This window comes from Pinus tabuliformis, chromosome X, assembly GCF_031772625.1.
Source record: "Pinus tabuliformis cultivar Carrire ecotype Pingquan chromosome X, CPIR1, whole genome shotgun sequence".
NCBI lineage: Eukaryota > Viridiplantae > Streptophyta > Pinopsida > Pinales > Pinaceae > Pinus > Pinus tabuliformis.
In genome coordinates, this window is record NC_142308.1 from 966436649 (window position 1) to 966454398 (window position 17750).

The 17750-nt window shown below is 36.4% G+C and overlaps 1 pseudogene; it reads left to right on the plus strand.

Annotated features, from left to right (window-relative positions):
* Window positions 1-17750, plus strand: part of LOC149142943 (alpha-bisabolene synthase-like) — a 76225-nt pseudogene that overhangs the window by 32700 nt on the left and 25775 nt on the right.

Consider the following 17750-nt stretch of genomic DNA (forward strand, 5'->3'; position numbering starts at 1 on the left):
ACTAACATGCATGAGTTATTTATGAGTGAATCATCAGTTAATTGGTTTAACACATGAAGTGACATCCCACTGTCTAACCTCATACTACGATTGACCATGGTTGATGATGGTTGACCAGGGTTGATCATGGTTGACTGTGGTTGACCATGGTGGACTATGGTTGATTTTCATATTGAGACAATCTTTGTGTTTAATATCATTCCCTTGGGTTTATAAGCCCTTGGGTTTTTACTATTAATATGTTGGGTTTATATTCCCTTGGGTTTATAATACTTATCATCCATAGTTTTAATTATGATTTGGTTTCCTTTCTCAAGAATTTCATCAGATAATTCTTGAGAAGTATTACATGTAAGGAATGAATATTCTTCTCACTTTTCAGAAGTATATTTTGCACCTTTTTCGTTAAGATAAACTTTGTTTTTTCTGCATTCATGTACATAATGACCCATCTTATTACAATAATAACACTTAATTTTTTATTTTTCATACCTTTGATATGATTGCAAACTTCTATTGTTGCCCCCCTTGAGTTATGAGAATTTTGATCAAATCTCCTTTCTTGTTGTGAATCTTCTCTCTCATTGTTGCTTCTATTGTCTCTACCTCTTCCTCTTGATTTTTATCCTCTTCTTCCTCATGACATAGAAGCCTATAATTTGAATGCATTTTCGAAAGATTCCTCATTCATGTTTATTTGTGATTCATGGGATAACAAGGTTGGAACATGGTTGACCACGGATGACCATGGTTGTCACAATGTGACGTTGGACTAAGAGACAATATTTCTCACAATCTGACTATGGTTGACTTTCATCCCTTGGGTTTATAATCAATTTGGTTTTTAGTTCTAATCCCTTAGGTTTATTATTTCTTCCGGTTTATAATATTTATCTTAAAATTTATACACCTTGAGATTATAATATTAATCCCTTGAATTTAATATCATTTCCTTGGGTTTATAAATTTTATTTATAAATTTCAAATAGAAATATAATTATAATTTAAATGTTCATGTAAAATAACATTATTTCTTTTTTCTTCTTTTTCACTTTTTAACTTTAAATTTAAATAAACATTACTAAAAGTTAATTTAAAATTTAAATAAATATTTTTTCCTTTACATTTAATTTTTAAAATTAAAATAATTATTACATAAATAATAAAAAAATTGATTTTAATTTTAAATTAATAAGCATAGTTATATCTTCTGGCTTATTTTAAACTAAAACAGCTAATTGTTTTTTTTTTAATTTGACAACTATTTAAACAATATATATTTCTGAAGTGGACTTCTTTTTCATTGCCCTGTACCGAAGAAGATGCGAAATTTGTTATGTACCGAAGAAGATCTCCTGTACGGATTAAAACTATATAAATTTTGTGTAACTGATTCATGTAACCGTAGGAGCTCACTGAATTTAAACACCATGATCGTCACGATCTCGTCTTTCCATTAATTTTTAAAAATCAATTGATTTTTAAAATCAAATTTTTCGTCTCTTCCGATTTAATATATTAAAAAAAATCAACGCCTATACATCCACCTGTGTTTTAAAATCAATTTTTTCGTCTCTTCAGATTTAATATATTTAAAAAAAAAATCAACGCCTATACATGGAGACGGTAGGAACTGATTCATGTAACCGTAGGAGCTGACTGAATTTAAACACCATCATCGTCGCGATCTCGTCTTTCCATTTAATATATTTAAAAAAAAAATCAACGCCTATACATCCACCTGGGATTGATATAGAGATACCTGGGATTGATATAGAGATGCCTATCTGCAAAATATTTAGCTGTCATACACTTGTATTTTTCTATTTCTAAGGTCTTTCTTTTTTCTAATAACATAGACCAATTCTATATTACTTCGTTTTATTTTATATAATTTATATAATATAATACTCTATATATATAGTAATATAAATGAATAAATGTAAATATAGAAATGTGATATATATTTTTATTAAGATTCATGTAACTATATAAATTAAAATAATATTTGATGTATGTAATCATTATATTTTAAAATATTATATTTAAATTTAATTAATATATATATATATATATATATATAATTAATATGATAATAATTTTTATAGGAAAATAAAGAAAATACAGGTATTATTCGAAAAAATTTAAAGGAAGTTTTCAGAAATTCAAATTACAACTATTACGGCTGTTCTCCAATCCGTTCGCAGCTGGCAGAGGTTGTTACGGCTGTGGCAGAGGATGTTACGGCTGTCCCAGTAAATGAAGAGCTGCACGCAGGATCTGATCAGGATGGCATTCATGTTAATGGGTCAGCGGGGTTAGATCTACGCGGAGGCTCGGATGAGATGTTAGACGGAGAGAGATCGCGCTGGTCCAGTTTTCGTTACGTACGTAGTGATCGGGCCGCTGGTGAAGTGAAATCGATGTTTCCAAATGCATTTCTCCTGGAAAGTGCTGCGGTGGATAAGGGGAGCATTTCGGTTGGCAATGATACCGTGTGTAGCCCTGTAAGTTATAATGACCCTCATTCGCGCAGGAATGGATTAAGTGTTAGTGCTATTGCGAATAGAGAAACGATTAAACATAATATTATTAAAGATTGTGATAATAGGAATATAGATGTAAATATGAATAGTAATGAAAATAAAGTCGATTCTACGAATTGTAATTTTATTAAAGTTTGTAATACTAATAATAATCGGAGTAATAAAGTTTTGGGTGGGATTGATACCGTTTGTTGTAAGTCTGATAAAGGGAGCCTTTCCGTTGGCAATGATACCGTGTGTAGCCCTTCGAGTGATGATGACCTGTCGCGCAGGAATGTATTAAGTGTTAATGCGAATAGAGAATTGATTAATCATAATATTATTAAAGATTGTGATAATAGGAATATAGATGTAAATAGCATTGGTAATAAAAATGAAGTCGATTCTACTAATTGTAATGTTATTAAAGTTTGTAATATTAATAGTAATCGTAGTAATAAAGTTTTGGGTGGGATTGATACCGTTTTTTGTAAGTCTGATATTATGGGTAGATCGGGGGAAAATTCGAGTTCCCTACCTAGGGGCAATAAGGTGGTGAATATGTCGAGCTTTTCCTTTCCGCCTGCGGTTTTTAATCTTTTAGGTAAAGGTCTTAATTTTGCCTTAGCACCTAGAAAAATCCCGATTGAGGACATCATTTGCGATGTTGAATTTGGTATTAAGAACCTTCCTGATAAGATTAAAGACACGATTAGGCAAGATTGTGCCGTTACCCTGAGGAGAGCTAAGCCTCCCCGTAGCAATATCAGCAAGGCTGAGTTTGAGGCTTTGAAGAGCTTGAACGGTAATCGTGATGTTGTGGTCTTGAAAGCGGATAAAGGTGGGGCTGCCGTTATCATGGATAGAAAGGATTACAGAAGTAAGATGCTTGACCATCTTTGTAATAGTGGGAGTTATAAGAAGCTTTCGAAGAATCCCCTCAAGAAGGTTTCCAGAGCGGTCGCTCTTGCAATCAAGTCGTGCAATTCCACGATTCCTCTTGCCCAGAAACTTATTGAGGGAAACCCCATCACTCCTAGGATTTATGGTCTCCCTAAGATCCATAAGGATGGGGTCCCCCTAAGACCCATTGTCAATACCATCGGTGGTCCGACTTACCTCCTGGCCAAGTTCCTCGCTGCAAAGTTGAGACCCTTGGTTGGGAAAACTGAGTCCTTTGTAAAAGACTCAGCTTCGTTTATTGAGGATCTTAAGAAAATTAGTCTTGAGCCCGAGGACATTTTGGTAAGTTTCGACGTGGTCTCTCTTTATACTTGCATTCCTATCGATGAGGCAATGATGGTTATTAATAAGCTAACTGACCCTGATACGGCTAAGTTGGTTGAGCTTTGCCTTACCTCTACCTTTTTCAGCTTCGAGGGAGAATTCTATGAGCAGACTTGCGGAGTTGCCATGGGCTCCCCCTTGTCCCCTGTCGTGGCTAATCTCTTCATGGAGGAGTTTGAGTCTAAGGCTTTGGCCTCCTCTCGCCTCTTACCAAAGCTTTGGAAGAGATTCGTTGATGACACGGGTGTTGTCTGGTCTCATGGTCCTGACGAGCTGGATCGTTTCTTCCATCACCTCAATAACCAATCCGCCGCCATTAAATTCACAATGGAAAAAGAAGATAATGGCTGTCTTCCGTTCTTGGATGTTCTCATCTCTAAGAAAGTGGATGGTTCCTTTTCTCATCAGGTGTATAGAAAGAAGACGCATACTGAGCAATACTTGCATGCTTCGTCGCATCATTTCCCTGCTCAGAAGTTAGGGGTTCTTAGCACGCTTGCCACCCGTGCTGTTAGAATTTCGGATAAGGAGAGCCTGGAGAAGGAGAAGGCTCACCTCCTAGAAGTCTTTGAGAAGAACGGTTTCAATAGGCACCTCGGTCAAAAAGCCTTCCTCAGGGCCAAGAAGGAGCCTTCTATCCGTAAGGTTCCTAATGATCGTATCATGGGTGTGAACATCCCTTACATCCAAGGAACCACGGACAGGATTGCGAGGATTCTGAAGAAGTATGGTGTTACCACAACTTTTAGACCTCTCAAGACTATCCGTGGCTCCCTCAGGTCTGTAAAAGACCCGATTGACCCTAAGGACATGAAAGGGGTCTATGTAATTCCCTGTTCCTGTGGGACCCCTTATATTGGTGAGACTGGTCGCTCTATCAATCAGCGGATTAGCGAGCATTCGGCTGACTTAAGACATGGTAGGACCAAGTCCTCTGCCCTGGCTGAGCATGCAGGGAAAACTATGCATCATGTATGTATAGAGGATGCTCAAGTCATTGCCAAAGTTGCGCATTTTCACCATCGCAAATTTAGAGAGGCCCTGGAGATCGAGAAAAGGCCGAACAATCTTAATAGGGATGATGGCTGGAAGATTAGTAGTTGTTGGGTCCCAGCCTTATCTTCCTAGCCTTTTTGCTTTGTCTTAGGGTTTCTGTCTCCCCCTTCCTTCAATTTTTCTTTTGGCTGATTTGTCCATTATTATGGAGCGTTCTAGTCTTTAATTAGTTAGAAATTAGTTTCGGGCGAATTAATGTATTATCCTTAACCCGTTTCCATTGATTTGATTTCTTCCTTAATTTCATTATTTATACATTTATTATTATTTCTAGTATAGCCTTAGAATTGGGTCTTCCCTTTAACTATTGCCTAAAAAAACCCTTTTTAGACCTTATAAAGAATAATATATTTCCTAATGACCTAAGTAAATATTGGACCATCAATATCGGACTTTACCTAGTATATCTTAATTCTATGAATGATAATGTTTTGTTTGAAATTGTAAATTATTAAGTAGATATAGATTTGTTATAAACATATATTATTTAATGAACCTTTATATTTAATAAGGAATAGGATGTATTTTAAAGAACTAAATAGTGAGGGATCTAGCTTACCAATGGACCATTGAATGATTATTTCACAAGTTCCTAGTGTAACTAAATTATAAAAGAATAGTGATTTATTATCATTCTAAATAGTATTGGAATAATATCGAATAGAAATTATTTATTATTTATTATGAGATATAATGAACATTATAATTAAAATAATAATATATTAATAACATAATGAACTTTAATCTTTTTGAAATAAATGAATACTGATTAGATAATGTTTATTAATAGATATTTGACCATTAGGTGTAAAGGATAAAATTGGTTATACTATTAGTAAAAAAAAAAAAAAAAAGAGCTTTATCAACCCTATAGGTAATAATATATTTACCTAAGGGCTTATTTACCTTTAATTTTCCTATTAAAAAGTATTGAAACATTATTTTAAATTATGATGTACCAACAAAATTAGTTATGCTAGTGGACTTTACCTAATATATCTAAATTCTAGGAATAATGATGCTTGAAATTATAAATTATTAAGATTTTAATAAACATATATTATTTTTATTTTAATGAACCTTTATATTATGAAATAATAATGATTTATTAACTTAAATAATATTAAATATAGATTATTTATTATATGTTATGGGATATAATGACCATTATAATTTAAATAATAATATTTGGATTCCCTTAGGATTTGAGATATTAATATATCTAATTAAGCTATTTATAAAAATATTAATTATCGAATTTTGTGGTTGACCAGGATCATTGGGTCAAAATTTAGCCGTTAGCATTATAGCTGTTGGAGTCTCTGCACACTCTATTTAATCAAGCATAATCCAGATTGGTGCTTCAACTTGTCCTGACGATGAACCACACTGGTTGGTTCGAAACGCGTCGACAAAAGATTGTTTATGTGATTTTGCCGAAGATATCTAAACAACTATTAAGTTTTAGAATTTTTAAGTGCTACAATGGTTTTAGATGCTATTTAACCTATTTCAATATAAACAATGATTCAAACACTCCCTTAGTCAGATTTCTTAAAAATCAATAGAGAAAAGGTGGCCATCCTTAATCAACCCCCTATATATATATGTGTGGGTGTGTAATCACATATATTACTAACACAACCACATTAAAAAAATGTGATTGATATACCCAAAAGCCTATAGTTATGATTATGATTATTAATTACAACATCTCACGGATCCGGAGGGACAGTCACATTCACTCTTCTCCTTTATCGCTTAGCATCTTAGGCATACGAAGGGACACAGTCATATTCACTTGTTACGTTTCTCTACATTCCACGAGTAGCAACCGTTTTGACGAAGCTTTACCTTGCGTTAGGTGGATAATTGATTCCAGCACTTTAGGAGTGTCTCGCATAAGGTATGACCGCAATCTTTGTCTCGCATATGAGTTGAGATGAAAAGAATGCACAAAAAAGGAGCAAGGTAACCATCATTACTGAAGTCATGTTACCTAAATGCTCGTTATTCACTAAACATATCCACAAACCGTTATCTCAAAACCAGATTTACCCATGGTAGGACTAATTTCATAATTCAAAATTTTAGGATTTGAGGAGTAATTTCAAAATTTGACTGTACGGCAACCTCAACCGACTCGCATGGTTCATCAAAAATAGACATCGATGGATTTTTCCTTCATCTCTTCTCTCAAGTTGACAAATTTGGAATGTTCATCTAGGGCACAAGAATAATACCATAATCTCTTAATACCTGATATATGGGAGGAAGTAACGAGATTCATCAAATAAAACCATAAGGAAGGAGGGATTCTTGGTTGGAAACAAATACATGGGCTCCTGGACTCTGTGAATTAGGCCATTAGTGAGGTTGAGCCTGTGAATAGTTTCCTTAATAACAGTTCTGAAAAACTCACCGCATCTTCCTACCTTGCAAGGTTGCTCGGGCATGGTGTCTAATAGTCAAAAGATATTATTCTGCAGATTGTCTGGATCTATGGTTCCAAGAAATTGCATTTATGCATAATTTTGGAAGCTCTGTTGGAGTGTATCGAATAGGACTATAAAAAACATTCCATCCAATTAAATATGCATTACAAACACCACTCTAGACAGCTCTCTCAGGTGCATACATTTCCTCTTACTCTCCTCTTGTTAACTTTTTCTTATTTCCATTATGATTACTTCTCCTCACTTTTCTAAACCCCCCTCTAGGAAAGGGAGACCAAGTAACATTACCCTAGAAAGTATTTATGAGTACGTTGAATCTTTAGAAACATGAAGAGAAGAAAGAGAAAATCATTTTAAGCTAGAATCAACTACCATGTTTGACAGTAACCATAAATCATTATAAAATAAAATACTCTCACTCAAGACTGAACTCCAAGGAATGAAAGGTAGAATTCAAGAAATTGAACATAGCAAACAAGAAATGGTTAAAGAAAATTACACTCTATAAAATGAGATTAAAAATATAAAAGAACAACTACATAGTAATTCAGCCCTAGATAATATAGAGAATAAATTAGATATTGAACCCAATGAAAGAATAAATTTATAAACTAATTGTTCTCAATCATAAGCGCCACAAAAGCGGCGTACACCTTATAATTTCTGATATAAAAGAACAAAATAATGAAGACACATTAGAACCAGTTAAAGAAGAATTAAAGACAAAATCTCAAATCTAGACGACTTATCTCACCGAAGAAATAAGGGTAGGAAATATACTTGAGCATAAACATAGACTAATCTGTGTCAAGGTCAGTTGTAATGACCATAAATTATATATACTTAGGAAATCCCCAAGCCTAAAAGGAACGCGAATCTTTATAAATGATGATCTCATTCTAGAAGACCAAGTTGAACTTAGGAAAGAAGTATAAAATATCAAGGAGGCAAGAAAAGAGAGGAAATGGGCAGTCATTAGGAATCAAAAAGTTATTATTAGAGATGAGTCCCAAACACGAGTGATAAATAGGGAATAGCATCACTTTGAATCCTCTTCCAGAATTGTCATGGATTTCTATTGTGTAGAGGTCCTATGTTAACTTGGATCCCGAGTATGACGGCTAAACGCCTACAGACAGGAACGCCCATCAGCAAAGCCACCAAGCATTGGAGGCTTGCCAAAGCTACGGAAAACATAGCAGAGCTCATTACGGAGATGAAAGGTTTAACCTTCCAGACAATCAGGAGAAAGGCGAATGGTCTAGCTGACCATTTGGCAAACTATGGAGCAGACAACCCAAACATTGCCATGGACAGGTGCTGGCCGGAGATCGACGACCCAATCATAAAGGAAGCATGCGAACAGCTGGCAGCGAAGGATTTAATCCAGGCTACCCAACCTTAATCGGGGAAGGCACTTGGCCCCGGTCTCGGAATCGCAAGGAAATCGGCAGGGATTATCAGCCCAAGTCTCTCTATGGGATGATTGGACATATGAAAAGGTGGAGCTCCTGGCGGCAGCTGCTCTCGCAGATGGGCGATCATCACGATTCAAGAGACGGGATCCATTACATCAGATACCGTCCTATCAGTACGTATGGTGAGGGTAAATGTGCAACTTGATAGAACACACGCACGTGCTTGGGCATCCAAGTTCACCAAGGATCGACCTGCCAATCAAGATGCCAACTCGACATCTTATTCTTTAACACATTGGGGCCACACAATGATTTTTAGGAGATATTGGGAAAAACTGTTGATTCCGAATCTACATCGAACAACAAATCAACACCATACATTATCTATGGATTTTAGGTAACCATTCATTTTTTTTAATTTGATTTAAAATTGAAAAAAATACCTAAATAGTACCCTAAGCACTATCACTATATTGAACTGCAGCAATATGGAACATAATGAAACTCAAACCCACCATCACAAAACCAAAATTTAGAGCAACCAAACTTGAACCAAGAATCAAGAAATCCAAGTGATGAAATTGATGCATTCTTGGCTACTTTGAGGTCACAAATTCAAGATATCCAAATCACCAAAGAAACTTCACAATTGTTTCTTGCAAGTGCAAAAAGTCAATTGTATCATCCATCTCCAAATCTCAAATCTAGTTAATGAATATTTCTAATTATAGGGATAGAATGTATGAACAAAACAAATCTAGTATGAATAAAGACCAAATCAAATACTTCAACATTATTAAACAAGGTTTCTTGTCTTTGTTCATTAACCCAAGAACTATCCAACCTTTACTAGTTGACAAAAACTGCATTTATATGGACTGGTACACTTATCAACCATTTTTAGACCATTGGATCCATAGGTGGTTTATAGTATTTGATAAACCTGTCTGTAATTATAGTGAGGTACCTCTATATTTTTTGAGGAATATATGGTCGTGGTTTTAGCTAGGACTCCACGACAACTACTTTGACATGCGATAAGTCTAGCAATTGGGTTTTGGGTCCGCATAGGATGGACAAAATCCTATGTGCAAACTAGCACTAGGTCCTTGTCCACCTAGTCAAAGGCTTAACCTCCCTATTCAACATCCTCTGGAAATTAACAACATTATGAAACCCATACAAAAATACGGTGTTTAATCAGACCTGAGTGCAGCATGGTAGGTTGGTAGCATCATCGCACAAGGAGCTACCAATAGTTGATGTTGAGTGAGGGATTGGACCATCCCCTGTTATAGCACAAGTTGAAAAGAATAGCCCACATGGAAGCTCACTTGAGCCTCATACATGTACTGTCTACGAAAAATGTTTTATGGGATCAATAATATATATATATATATATATTTGTGTGTGTGTGTGTGTGTGTGTTTTGAAGTTGTTATGCCCTCATAAGACTCCTCCCACCCCTAGATATGCATTAGTGCTAGTTTCTGCCACTAATATTGCAGTTGATATTGCTTACTCATTTTCTGTACTACATAGTCAACTATTGTGAATTAAAACTATCCCTCCTTGCACAAATTTGGCATGTTTTTACTCCATAATATATATTCTTTTAGGTTGGGTACAATTGTAGTGTCTATTTTTTTTTTTTATATAGACTATGATGAAACTAGGTGAGGAGCCAACCCCACCTGTGGTAGACATATGTTCCTCTTCCCAGGTGGGGCTGGCTCCTCACCTGGTGTCATCGTAGTCTATAAAAAAATTAAACAAGAACCACAATTATACCCAACCTAAAAGAATATATATTATGGAGTAAAAACATGCCAAATTTTTGCAAGGAGGGATAGTTTTAATTCACCGTAGTTGACTATGCAGTACACAAAATGAGTAAGCAATGTCAACTGCAATATTAGTGGCAAAAACTAGCACTAATGCATTATTGCTAGTTTTTGCCACTAATGTTGCAGTTGACATTGCTTACTCATTTTGTGTATTGCATAGTCAACTATAGTGAATTAAAACTATCCCTCCTTGTCAAAAACTTGTCATATTTTTACTCCACAATATATATTATTTTAGGTTGGGTATAATTTTAGTGTTTGTTTGATTTTTTTATAGACTACGAATGACACTAGGTGAGGAGTCAACCCCACCTGGGGTAGACATATGTTCCTCTTTCTAGGTGTCATGTGTCAAATTAGATTTTTTTTAAATTTTGATTTCAATATTATATTTTGGTTTACTGTTTGAAATATTAAAAATGTATATACATGTTCTTTTGTTTTCTCATTTTTCCATTCTTAACCCTATGTATCATTCACCACCATCCACTATTTTCCCATTAGTTATCCATCATAATCATCACATTTCAGCAATGTTTGGTCTGTAGCATACCTTGACTTGGAAGCTTCAATAATTAGTACGACCCAAGGTTGTTTATCATCATTTTGTTGGGTGTGGATCCTGATTATCTTCTATATTCAAAGGTATCGCCACATTGGACCCCAGTTCGAAATGGGGGCGGCAACGCCGCCCGTAAAATATTCGCTGTAGGGGGGGTCCAGGGTGGGCGGTTGTGACCTTTGGGAGCCCCCCCCCCCCTGGCGGGGGGTTCGGGAGCAGCGCCTCCGAAGCTAAAAACAACTGTAAAATTGCCTTGTAAAAGTATAGTAATTTCTAGTCAATCTGGGCCGTTCATTAGGCAGATGATCTGAGGGTAGAACTTATGTTTAGTTTAGGGCTTTTTGCCCTAGAAGGAAACCCCTCTCTTTGTATGAGGGAATTGTATTTGAGGCTATGTGATAGATGTGTATTCTGTGAGTGGGAAATAGAGAGGTGAGACTGTGAGAGAAAACAGAGGATATTACAGCGGATCTGCTGTAGGTTGTGTCTCTTCATTTTGCTGGATAATAGAAAGGAAGGACTGGCTATTCGTGGTGGACGTAGCCCAAACTGGGTGAACCACGTATATCTGTGTCTCTCTTGTTTTATGCGCTTTCTGTGTTTATATTTCTGCAATATTTTATGTGCTCCATTGCTCCATAATATATAATTTTCTAACTGGTATCAGAGCCGAAGGTCTATTTGGCTAATAAAATCGCAGGAAAGAAGGGTTCCTGGTTCGAGTTGGAGCGATGGCGAAAGATGGTAAGTTTAGGGTCGAGAAATTTAATGGCCAAAAATTCTCGTTGTGGAAGATGGAGATGGAAGATTATCTGTATCAGAAAGATCTATACCTACCATTGGGCGGAAAATCAAATATGCCGACGAGTATGACAGACGAAGAATGGAACCTTCTCGATAGAAAGGCACTTGGAACAATACGGTTGTGCCTTGCTGCGTCAGTCACCTTCAACATTTCGAAAGAAACCATGATAGAGGGTTTGATTCAGACGTTGTGAAAACTATATGAAAAACCCTCGACCTCAAACAAGGTATTTCATATGAAACAGTTATTTAATATGAAGATGTCGGAAGGTGGATTTGTTGCAGACCATTTAAATTATTTTAATACAGTTACAAGTCAGTTAAGTTCTGTAGGGGTAAACTTTGATGATGAAGTTAGAGCTCTGTTATTCTTGTGATCATTACTAGAAAGTTGGAATAGTTTGGTAATGGCCATTAGTAACTCCGTTTCTGGATCTAGTACTTTAAAGTTTGATGATGTTGTCGGTGCTATCCTTAGCAAGGAAATGCGACGGAAAAGTTCCGGTGAGACATCAGGAAATGCTTTGAGTGCAGAGTCTAGAGGAAGAAAAATGGAAAGAGGAAAGAGCTCAGGATATCGCAGTAAATCAAGGAAAGGCAGATCCAAGTCCAGATCGGGGATATTGTGCTGTAAATGTGGAAAGAAAGGACACCTAAAGAAAGACTGTAGATATCAGAAGGGAAAAGAAGGAGATGCATAGCAAGAAAGCAATCATGAAGCAAATGTGACAGGTGAGGTGTTACAAGATGCTCTGATTCTTTCTTTCGAAAATATTACTGATTCCTGGGTGGTAGATTCAGGGGCTTCATTCCATGCCACAACTGATAAGAAATACTTTCATGACTATGTTCAAGGAGATTTTGGACAAGTTCGTCTGGGTGATGATAAACCCTCTAAAATCGTTGGAATGGGTAAGGTTCTTGTAAAACAGCAGAATGGAAACCAATGGCTATTAAAGGAGGTAAGGCATGTTCCAGATCTAAAGAAAAATCTGATTTCAACAGCGCAGTTAGGTGGTGAAGGTTGTGTGACAACTTTCACAGATAAAGCTTGGAAGGTCACCAAAGGAGCCTTGGTAATAGAAAAAGGTGAAAAGGTTGGTACATTGTATTTATGCAATGGTATTTCTAACTCTGTTAATGCTTTAACTTCCAGAGGAGCAGATGCAGCATTATGGCATCATAGGCTCGGACACATGAGTGAAAAGGGGATGAAGATTCTTCACTCAAGGAATTTGTTGCCGGGTTTGAAGAATGTTGATTTGGACTTTTGTGAGAATTGCATTTATGGAAAACAGAAGAGAGTCAGATTTCTCAGAGTTGGGAAAGAAAAGAAGAATGAAAAATTAGAGCTTGTGCATACAGATGTATGGGGACCTACTCAGGTATCATCTCTCTATGGCTCTCGTTATTATGTTACTTTTATTGATGATGCAACTAGAAAAACTTGGATTTATTGTATTAAGAATAAATCTGATGTATTTGATACTTTCAAGAAATGGAAAGCATTGGTTGAGATTGAGACAGGAAAGAAATTGAAGTGTCTTAGATCAGACAATGGAGGTGAATATTGCAACAAAGAGTTTGATAGGTACTGTTCAGAGCATGGAATTTGTAGAGAGAAGACAGTTCCAAGAACAGCACAAGAAAATGGTGTGTCAGAAAGGATGATCAAGACAATCATGGAGCGTGCAAGGTGCATGAGATTGCATGCAGGATTGCCTTTACAGTTTTGGGAAGATGCTGTAGATACTGTTTATCTAATAAACAAAGGGCCTTCAAGTTCCTTGGATGGTGGTGTTCCAAAGGAAGCATGGACAAGTAAAAGGTAAACTACTCTATTTTAAAGCCTTTTGGTTGTGAGGCCTTTGTCCATATTGATAAAGAAAATAGAACAAAGCATGAGGCAAAGTCAAAGAAATGTACCTTTATTGGATATGGTGTTAAGGATTTTGGTTATCGCTTATATGATTACGAAAATCACAAAATCATTAGGAGCAGAGATGTAATATTCAATGAAAAGGTCTTCTATAAGAATCCGTTGTAGGAAAAGAAACAGGAAAAGGAAAACAAGGAATATGCAGTTCTTGATGAAATCACTGAAAAGGTAAAGGTGCCTGAAAATAATAATAATCAACAACCACAACAAAAAAAAACCACCACAACAACAACATGCACCCCAAACACCTGAAAGTGGTGTTAGAAGATCTACCAGGATAAGTAGACCCCCTGAACGATACTCTCCTTCATTATATTATTTATTGTTGACTGATTCCGGTGAACCCGAATGTTATGAAGAAGCAATGCAGGTTGAAAGCAAGAAGAAGTGGGAGGTAGCCATGGAAGAAGAGATGGAATCCTTAATGCATAAGCAGACTTGGGATTTAGTCAGGTTGCCTGTAGGAAAAACTACATTGAAGAATAAATGGGTTTACAGGCTGAAGGAAGAAGATGGAGGAAAACAGAGGTATAAAGCTAGACTTGTTGTGAAGGGGTTTGCACAGAAGAAAGGTATTTATTTTGATGAAATATTTTCTCCTGTTGTTAAAATGACTTCATCAGAACTATTTTAAGTCTTGTAGCAACTAAAGATTTGCATCTTGAGCAGTTAGATGTAAAGACAACCTTTCTCCATGGGGATTTGGAGGAAGAGATATATATGCAGCAGCCACAAGGATATGAGGTGAAAGGGAAGGAGAAACTAGTGTGCAGGTTGAAGAAGAGCTTGTATGGCTTAAAACAGGCTCCAAGGCAGTGGTATCTAAAATTTGATAAGTTTATGTCCGAACAAGGTTATACTAGATGTCACTCTGATCATTGTGTTTATTTGAAAAAGCAAAATGATGGCAACTATATTATATTGTTATTGTATGTAGATGACATGCTTGTTGCAGGATCTAACATGAAGGAAATAAATGTGCTCAAAAGAAAATTGGCAAATTCATTTGCAATGAAGGATTTGGGAGCTTCAAAACAAATCCTTGGTATGAGAATAACTAGAGACAGGAAAAATCGTAAATTAACATTGTCTCAGAATGAGTACATACAAAAGGTGTTGAAAAGATTTAACATGCACAATGCAAAACCAGTTAGTACACCTTTTGCTAGCCATTTCAAACTTAGCAAGGAAATGTGCCCAAAGACCCAAGAAGACATGGATTATATGTCTAAAGTTCTATATGCATCAGCAGTTGGAAGCTTAATGTATGCAAAGGTATCGCCACATTGGACCCCAGTTCGAAATGGGGGCGGCAATGCCGCCCGTAAAATATTCGCTGTAGGGGGGGTCCAAGGGGGGCAGTTGCGACCTTTGGGAGTCCCCCCCTGGCGGGGGGTTCGGGGGTAGCGCCCCCGAAGCTAAAAACATCTGTAAAATTTCCTTGTAAAAGTATAGTAATTTCTAGTCAATCTGGGTCGTTCATTAGGCGGATGATCTGCCGGTAGAACTTGTGTTTAGTTTAGGGTTTTTTGCCCTAGAAGGCAACCCCTCTCTTTGTATGAGGGCATTGTGTTTGAGGCTGTGTGATAGATGTGTATTCTGTGAGTGGGAAATAGAGAGGTGAGACTGTGAGAGAAAATAGAGGATATTACAGCGGATCTGCTGTAGGTTGTGTCGCTTCATTTTGCTGGATAATAGAAAGGAAGGACTGGCTGTTCGGGGTGGACGTAGCCCAAACTAGGTGAACCACGTATATCTGTGTCTCTCTTGTTTTATGCGCTTTCTGTGTTTATATTTATGCAATATTTTATGTGCTCCATTGCTCCATAATATATAATTTTCTAACACATTTATCTCCACCACATTTTCCATCCCATCTACCCACAAGGGCTACATCCATAGACCATATGGTAGCACCACCAATACCCTCCGAACTCCATTTTCCCTCTGCCCCCCCACCCCATTTCAACTACCATTGTTCCATATCCAATTATTTCTCTAGATAGTTCCCATTTTGTCCCTTGACCATAAACGCATGACAGTAGTTTAGTGGATGCAATAGTAGATGTTGCCTCTATGTAGGTTGTGAAACCAACTGTACCATCCCGCTAATGAATATCCGTCATTGAGGGAGATATTCATGGTGAGATAATTCGTTGATGATTTGTTTTATTTATGATGAAATAAAATGAGTTTTTTTCTTTTATTATCATGATGATTTTAGGCATTATTAGCAAATAATAGCCCTGCTCTAATTTGAGCCACTCGTTTTGTGGAAAATTATACTATTATTCCTACCTTCCTCGACTGATACCATTTTGGTGAGACTCCATTGTTTGTTAGTCTTGCACTCAGTGAATTCTTCCATAAAATAAAGATAGAATATTATGTGTCATATGGCAGTCTCTCTACATGCTTCAAAAATTGAGTGACTACCTCCCTACAATCTTTGTCCAGGATTGATTCCTATAATTACAATTTCCTTCTTTTTGGGTAAATTGGATTCGAAGAAGATTAACACTCTACATCCACAAATTGCAGTTTGTGAAGAGGAAAACCTCCCATCCAAGGCACATGTAGCACCAACATTGTCTAGAAGTCATGACTCGCTCTTCCGTTAACTGATGCATTGATAACTCCTACCACAGTAGTTTCATTTCAATATGAATATTAGACCCAAGAATATTTATTATGAATTGTGTATTGAGATACATTTTTGAATACTTCAATGCTATGCATTTTGAATTTTATTAATGGTGTAACGCCCCCTCCCACATTTACTAACTTTAACAAGATCTCCAAGGTAAACATGAGCTAATTGCTACTATGACATGACCTAAACTCCCATTTTCAGTGATGGAAGTGGGGACTACAAACCAACAACTTATTGGAATCCCTTAGTGGCTACAGATCACTGAAAATCCTATCAACCATCCCAAGTGATCAATCCCTAAGATGGAACTCTTTTTCACTGACTTAACACCCCAATCATGCCCCAGACACTTTGTGGATGCATTTATGAGGCTCCAACCACACCCATAAGCCTGCCTACATGCAGTTATGACACAAATTCCTTAGTTCAGTGCATCCGTTCACGGGATCTATGCAAAATTTTTAGGATAGATTCTAGAACACTATCTAGAACTTCCTGAAACATTCTAGAATCATGACAATGATGATAACAATGCTAAACAATCAAAACTTGAACAAGATCTTGACCAATACATGTCTAATGCAAGATATACATCTTGTCAAACAAATGGAAAACATATAAACTATAGGTAATGAATGCATATCTGATCATAAACTCTCAAAATTCATCTGAGAATCAACTAGAAGGCTCAATTCCCTCCCAAGATAGATGAAACAACACTTGTTATCCCATGCATTTATTAACCATCTAGTAACTTATCAAATCATGAACAAAAGCCATAGCTAGAGCACATCATAAAACTATGCATATAACAAATATATAACCATAATAGAAATTATGACAAACTAGACATAATATCACCATAACAACCAGTACAAGTGTTCATGGATCACAATAGGAAAATAGTTAATATTAACATATGGAAATTCCAACCAAGTCTGGGACTTCCATGCACCACCTGACCATAGATTGGGCTAAACCACATATCTCTTTCAGCTAATCACAAATGCACCATATTGTAAGCATGAATGTGGGATAATAATGATCAAACCAAAATGAAACTAATCAGTGCTTCTAGATGCCAAAGCACCTCAATCCGCTAACACAATGATCTCACCTATATGGTCCAAAAATAACTAAAATAAACTAGTTTTGTCTCTGACCAAGTTGTCCAATGCTCCAAGAACTAGTAACTCAACCCAT